Raw genomic sequence first — 8268 nt, 5'->3', positions numbered from 1 at the left:
GAACTCCGACCAGTTAGGATAACTGGCCAGTGAGCCACAGGGACCTTAGTACTCCACTGCCCCAGTGCACAGATCACAAGTATACACCAGCAGGCCTGGCATTTTCATGTGGGGGTTCTGGTCTTCATGTTATGTGGCAAGCTCTTCACTGACTAAGCTGGCTCCCCAGCCCCATTTCTCTTTTGGAAACACGGAACCCTTTCTGTGATTCCATCTCATTCCTCACGGTTCCTCCTATGTACAAGCACGCCTGCAGGTTTTGTTGTTAACTTGTTTAGTTGGTTGGTTAGTTCGGTTTGGGTTTCTGTTTTGGGGTGTTTGGTTTTTGTTTGCTTGCTTGTTTGGGAGACTATACCTGGGTTTGAACCTAGGACCTCAGGCGGAACAAGTGCTTGAAAGCTACACTTCCCAGCAGAGAGGCTCTTCTAATAACAAAGGACAGCAAACCCAAGACAAGGTGGACAGCCAACAGATTTTGCCAGAACTACTGCCTGCCCAACTACCAGCCTGGGTCAGCATGGAAGCACTTTCTTTTAAAGTTTCAAGTAGCCTGGGTTGGCACTGAACTCAATACATAGCTCTGAAGTTAACCTTGAACTTATGAGCATCCTGCTTCTACCTCCTGAGTTCTGGGATTAAACACATGTACCAGCATGCCTAGCGCATGTAACCATGGGGTATTTTCACATGTCATGCTGTGAAAATCATGCTAAAGGTATTTATTTCCTAAATGTTATCGTTTCTTTATGGCAAAAACTTGCAAAATTACCTCCTCCAGGTTTCAAGTCCATATTATTATCTGCAGTCACCCCACCAAGAATCATCACCAGAGCTTTCAGCATCATTCTGCCTGCAGTTAGGTACCCACTGCTCAATCTTTCTGCAGGGGAGCATTTTCCTGGGATATTTTGCTCCCTCCAGGCTCCAGATGGGGTACTCACAAGTCCTCTTAGCAAGCAGGGGAACTCCGGCCTCCTACTGCTTCCCACGTGTCTCAGCTTATAAGGTACACCACCTGGCTTGGGGCACGCCAACTAGAGTATGTCTTGTAGCTGAAGATACCAGCCCTGAAGGAATTTTGTTGCCTCTAACTTTCGTGCTTTTGGGATGGACTGGCACTTCAGAAAAGCAGAACAAGAGAATAGGGTGACTTTTGGGACCTTTCTCATTCACTTATCTGTGAAGGACTTTTTTTTTTCTTTTCTTTTTTTTATATTTTTAATTAATTGATTGATTGATTGATTGATCAATTTGGTGACAGGGTCTCTCTATGTAGGTCTGGGTGTCCTGGAACTAGCTCTGTAGACCAGGCTGGTCTTGAACTCACAGAGATACGCCTGCCTCTGCCTCGCAAGTGCTAAGATTAAAGGTGTGTGCCACCAATGCCTGGATGTGAAGGACTTTTCAAAACTTAGTGAAGTCCTTGTTTTCTGTGTGTCAGGGAGCATTTGGGAGGGGTGCAGGAATGGGGGCCAGACCACTTGGAGAAAGCCAACTCAGAAAAATCCAAGCAGGAATTGTCTTCCTTGAAGAGGGATGTAATGGAGATGCTCCTTGAAAAATCAGCCTTCCCTGGGATTGGGATCAGTGGTAGAGCACTTGCCTAGCAAGCACAAGACCCTGAGCTTGGTCATTATTTCTGAGAAAAGAAAGAAAACAAGTCTACTCTATCAGGCTCCAAGGAGTCTGAAAGCCCCAGGAACCAGGACACAGAGCAGGAGGAGATGAAGGCTCCAACATTTTCCTTTTGCTTCTTGCCTTAGTTAGAACTGGCCACAAATGGTATCTAAGCAGACAAACCCAGGCCCTCTTCTATTCAGGGCCTGACTGCACTCCAGCTTCCCAAGGCTCCAGACAGCCAGCACGCAGGCCATGGAGAGCTAAGAGAGGTGTGGGGGGGCGGGGTAGAGACTAGGGCAAGCATATTTTTCTAGGCCACCTCACCCAATGGACAAATAGGGTCTATGTTAATTGCACATGGGATCCCAGCCCAGAATGTCCACTTGCTGTGACACCCTTTCCACCTGTCTTGCCTCTCCAGAGAAATAATCTCTGCTTATTGCTCACAGCACCTTTTCTCTATTTTCAGTACTGAGGATTCGGCGGCAGGCGTTTGTTCTGAGACAGGCTGACCTGAAAATCATGCCTCAGCCCTTTGAGTGCTGCAATTACAAATGTGAGCCACCACGCTTCAAGTGTGAGTGTGTGTGTGTGTGTGTGTGTGTGTGTGTGTGTGTGTGTGTGTGTGTCTTTCCATGTAGTCCTGTAGTCCTGTCCAGGAGCTTGCTATATAGAACAGGCTGACATTGAATTCACACAGATCCACCTGCTGGGATTAAAGGTATGTGCCGCCATGCCTGGCTTTTTCTTGTATTTTTTTTTTTTTAATGTGTATTCATGAGGAGGCCAGAAGAGGATATCAGATATCCTAGAGCTAGAGTTGCATGCAGTTGTGAGCCACCTGGCCTGTGTACTGTGAACTGAATGTGGGTCCTCTGGAAGAGCAGCAAGCGCTTTTTGCAGCTCCCCAGCCCCTTGCTGTTGTTTGGAGACAGACTTGCTCTGTATCCTCGGCTGGCCTCAAATTCATAGCACATGCCTCAGCATCTTGATTCCAGACATGCACTGTCACACCTGGCTAGTGCTGGGGATTCAACACAAGGCTTTGTATGTCCAAGGCAAGCGCTATACCAATGAGCTAGGCCCAGGCCCAGAATTTTTTTTTAATTACTTATGTGTGTCTATATGAGTATATACCATGTGTGTTTGAATCCCCTGGACCTGGAGTAATTATAAGCTGGCCAATGTGAATTCTAGAAACCAATTCCAATTCTACTCATCTAGAAGAGCAGCAAGTCCTCTTAACTACTAAGCCCCCCTCCCACCCTACCCCAGGGTTAGCCAAAAGATGGAAGCAGCTTAACTGTCTATTTTGTCTAGATAGACAAAAGTGAAAATATTTCTGGGGGTGTAGCTCAGTTGTAAGACCACTGCCTCTAGCATACTCTGAAAACACAAACATACACACACACACACACAAGTGCATTATTCACATGAGCCTTAAAGTGAAAGGACATTTTGGTATGTGCGGCAGCATGAATGAGACCGAAGGACACGATGTTAAGTGAAATAAACCAGATGAATATGGGCAATCTCCATATGTAAAAAGTACCCAGAGGCCTGGGGTTGAAGTTCAATGGGAGAGCACTTTGCCTTCTATGTTGGGAGCTCTGAGTAGGATCCTCAGCACTACAGGGGAAAAATACTCAGAACAGTCAAATTCATAGACTGTGACAGTGTTTTGTTTGTTTTTGAAACAGGACAATATCCAAGGGCTGGCTTCAAAAATTACTGTATAAATGAACATGTCCTCTTGCTGCCACCTCCCAAGCTCTGGTCCCATGGGCATACAGCACCAGACTAATTTATATGGTGCTATGGATCAAACCCAGGGCTTTGCACATGTCAGGCAAGCACTCTATCAACTGAACAACATCCTCAGCTCCTATTTGTTGTGTTTTCTGAAACAGAGTCTCATGTGGCCTCCATTGGACTAGAACTCAGCATGTAACCAAGGCTGGCATTGAATTCCTGCTTTTCCTTCCTCCTGGTAGAATTACAGGTATGTACCACCACCATACCTGGCATTTATTTATTTGTTTGCTTGTTTGTTTTTGAGACAGTCTTTCACTCAGTAACCCAGGCTGACTTGGAACTTTGTGTAACATGGGTTGTTCTCAAATTCATGGGCAATCCTCCTGCTCCAAACTCCTTCCTAGGAGCTGGAATTACAAACAAGAGTTAGTATTTAGCAGGACAGCGGTGGTGCACACCTTTGATCCCAGCATTTGGGAGGCAAAGACAGATGAATCTCTGTGAGTTCGAGGCCAGCCTGATCTACAGAGCGAGTTCCAGGAAGGCTCTAAAGCTACACAGAGAAACCTTGTCTTGGAAAAAAATAGTATTTAATGGATGCAGAATTTCAGTTTCACAAAGTGAGAGTGTTCTGATAATGGTTACTAATTATGACTTCACAGCAGTGGGAATACACTTAACATCACTGAACTTAAAAATAGTTAAGATGGCTAGCTTTAAATTGTGTATGTTTATCACAATCATTAACAATTCCTTGGTGTCCAGGAATGGTGACCTGTGCTTGTCTATACTTCTGTCCCTTCAGTGATAGCCAGGAGGGTCAGATGTTCCAAGACAGCTTGGGCTACAAGAAACCCTGCTTCCAAAAGAAACATGTGTAAATTAAATGACTCAAAACTGAGTCTGATTCTGGTATTATTCTTTGTTTTACTTTAAAATTGTAGCCAAGAATGAAGTTGAATGGTGTATTCTTCCTGATATTTAAAATTACTTCAAATACTCAAGAGGTTTTTTTTTTTTTGTTGTTGTTGTTGATGGTTTGTTTGTTTGTTGAAACAGGATCTCATTATGTACCTCCAGCTGTTCTGGAACTAGCTCTGGAGACCAGGCAGGCCTCGAACACATAGAGATCTGCCTGCCTCTGCCTCCCAAGCACTGGGATTGAAGGTGTGTGCCACCCCTACTTGGCTTATAGTCAAGAATTTTAAAGTTTATAAAAAGCAACTCTGAGTTTTTCATCTATATCATGTCTAAGATATACTGAAATGATTTCATCATCTGGGACTTGGAGGTAAATGCAGTATTCTTTTTTTTTTTTTTTTTTTTTTTATTTTTTTTTCAAGACAGGTTTCTCTGTGTATCCCTGACCCGGATCTCACTCTATAGATCTGGCTAGCCTCAAATTCAGATAAGTGCAATATTCTATCTACATGGACAGAATTCATTAATAAGGTGTGTCTGTGATACCTGTCCAAGAAGTCTTTACTATGGTAACTTTTATGTCATGCTTATTTTCTGACAATCAAAAATAAGGAATGAAAGGGAGCTGAAGAGATGGCTCTGTGGTTAAGAGCACTGGATGCTATTCCAGAGGACCAGAGTTCAATTCCCAGCACCCACACATGGCAGCTTACAAATGTCTGTAACTCAGATCCCAGGGGATTCAAACATCCTCTTTCACTTCTGCAGGCACCATGCATAAATGTAGTACACACAAATATACAGGTAAACTATTCATACACATAAAATAATAAAGTATTTTTAAAAAGGGATAGATAGTCTACCCAACTTACCTTCCTAGGCAGCTGAGAGACTTGGAGAGACAGGGCTAAGGAAACCCTGAATCCAATCCAGGGCAGAAAGTAGGAGCTATAATCATCCCTAGTTTTGCTTTCTATTATTTCAGTTCTTCACAGCCAAACTAGGTCTGAAAATATAAAAATGAAAATTCCAGAAATAATTCAAAAGTTTTATACTGTCCTTTTTCCCTTGCTATACTAGGTATTAATTTAATTTTTTTTAGTTGTATCCCTTTAGAGTTGTGTAATAAAACCTTCATGCCACCCCACTTTCCTGACACATGAACCATACCTTTGCAGAGGAATTCATACAGTGTGCCCAGCATGTTACTTCTGTGGTAGCCACCATTGGTAGCAGTCCAATTGTCAGGCTACTGTTGGGCTGCTAACTGCTGCCAACTATTCCCAACTGTTGCCAGACTTTATTATTATTATTGCTACTGTTATTTCTCTGTAGCTCAGGCTGACTTGAAATTTACTATGCCATTAGGCTGGTCACAGACTCACAGAAATCACCCTGCCTCGATCTCGTCAGTAGCTGAGGTTAGACCTGCACTAGGTCAGGCTAGGCTCTGGCCTCCAAGCACAGAACAGCAGTGTAGGGATTTTGAATATGCCAAAGTGATTATCTAAAATCCCTTAAATTAGTGGAAAATTACAATAAGCCCATTTGAGAGAAACTACATTCATGTAACTTTTATTACAGTATATTGGTATAATTGTTCTATTTGTTAGTTATTATGCTTAATCTCTTTAATTTATATATTTAACTTTATCACAGGTATCTAGGTTATGTATAAACTCTCCACTGCTAGGGGAGACTGATTCTACTCCTTTGGAAGTGACAACCTCAAAAAGGATTAAATGAGTCCTTTGTAAGAGCCCAGGACACTCACCTTGAACCCCAAGCAGACATTGAATGCTTTCCATTTGGCCATCCTCAGGGTCAGCTTCTCTTATATGTAGAAAACTATTGAAGACTGTCTGCAGTCCCTCATTCTGCAGCTGTGACCGGGCTGTCTGGGTTCTCCTGGGTCAAAACAAAGCTTCAACCCTGAGCAAGGCAAGCGGTTTTGCTTCCCTTTAACAAAAGAGGGGGCACGCAGGGGTGGGCCGTGTTAATGATCTGGGTTGAGTGACATATTCCCATGATACCAACACTTGGGAAGTAGAGACCTGAGGATCAGAAGTACAAGGTCCACACAGGAGGTAGAGGCAGGTGGATCTCTGTGAGTCTGAGACCAGCCAGGTCTGCAAAATGAGTTCCAGGTCAGGCTCTAAAGCTACACAGAAAGACTCTGTCTCGAAAAACCAAAAGAAGAAGAACGAGCCAGCCTAGGCAAGAGATACTGTCAGAAAAAAAAGGAATTGTTTGTGGTATGTCTGTAATCCCAGTAATTAGGAGGCTAAGGAGGATCATGAGTTTGAAGGCCACCTTGATTCAAAAAAGAAAAAGAAGAAAAAGTGGTAGCTGAAAAAATGAACCAGCAGTTAAGAGTGCTTGCTTTGCAAACATGATGGCTTGAGTTCAAATCTTTAGAACCCACATAAAAAGCTGGGCATGAAGACAGTGTTGTGGGGGCAAAAACAGGCTCACTGGGCTTACCGGCCACAAGCCTAGCTTAAGGCAGAAAGTGACAGAGGACACCTGGCATCCTCCTCTGGGCCTCCTCTTCCCATACACACACAGGCATGTATGTCTGCATAAATCACACACACACACAGAGAGAGAGAGAGAGAGAGAGAGAGAGAGAGAGAGAGAGAGAGAGCTAATGGTGGAGTTCAGTTGGTAGAGTGTCTACCACGAAGGAAACCCTGAAACCCTGAGTTTTAATCCCTACCCAGCACCACATACAACTACATGCATTCAGGTGATAAAGATAACAACACCTAGGTCATCCTTGACTATCATAATTGAGGCCAGCTTGAGCTATGAGACTTTTTTCTCAAAAACACAAGCCTAGGCATGAAGGCACACACCTTTGATCCCAGCACTCAGGAGACAGAGGCAGGCAGATCTCTGAGTCTGAGTTTAGCCTGGTCTACAGAGTGACTTTCAGGAGGACAGTCAGAGCTACACAGAGAAACCCTGTCTTAAAAAAACAAAAGCCCCCCAAAATTCAAAACCAAAAATAAAACGACAAAATCCAGACAAGGGGCTCATGTCTCCAGTCTCAATCCTTGGAAGCCTAGGGAAGGAGATTTTCTGCGAGTTTGAGGCCAGCCTGAACTACAGAATGAGACTGTCTTAAAAATAATAAAAGGAGGCAAAATGCCAACAGCTGGGCTTGTAGAGCACTTACCCAGCACATGGAAGGCTCTGTGTTCTATTCTCAGCATCCTCTGTCTCTATCTCTATGTGTCTTTTCTCTGTGTGTGTCTCTCTCTGTCTTTTCTCTCTGTCTCTTTCTCTGTGTCTCTGTCTGTATCTTTTCTCTATGTGTCTTTCTGTCTTTCTCTCTGTCTCTTTGTGTCTGTGTCTCTGTCTCTCTGTCCTTGTCTCTGTCTGTCTGTCTGTCTGTCTGTCAGTCTCTCTCCCAGGAACTCTTGTCAACTCTCTGGCTCTGTGACCTCCACTTGGTAACTGAACTTCTGGAACATCAGTTGCTCCAGATATACCCAGTGTAACACAGGCTCCAAAGAATTAAAATGTCTCTGATGTCGGGAACACACGAAGTCCTGAATAAATGGATGTTGTTGACATGGTCACAGCCATGTAGATGACCAATGTCTCAGATCCATGAACATGTCAAAACCTTCCCATGGTGAGGGTCAGAAGGATGACCAAGCCTTCCTCTGTTCTGTGGTGATGTTTACAGTGTGATAGTGTATGTCCACAGTAGCTTTCTCCTCCAGGATGTTTATCACCTGGAGACTGCTCCCTGCAGAACCTGCTCCCACAGAGATTAGATAACCAGGTCCCCTTGATCCAGCTGTATACCACAAGCCCCATCTCCTTGTTTATCTGTATCCCATAACCTTGTCTCCTTGTTCAGCTGTGTGCAGTAACCCTAGCTCTCCCTTCAACTCCATTTAATAAACCAGCTGAGCTTTAGGCGTGTGGTGGTTTCTCCATCTGAGAGCTCAGATTACC

The sequence above is a fragment of the Phodopus roborovskii genome, unplaced genomic scaffold (assembly GCF_943737965.1).
Source record: "Phodopus roborovskii unplaced genomic scaffold, PHOROB, whole genome shotgun sequence".
NCBI lineage: Eukaryota > Metazoa > Chordata > Mammalia > Rodentia > Cricetidae > Phodopus > Phodopus roborovskii.
The sequence above is the reverse complement of the archived record's forward strand: the minus strand, read 5'-3'. Positions refer to the sequence as shown.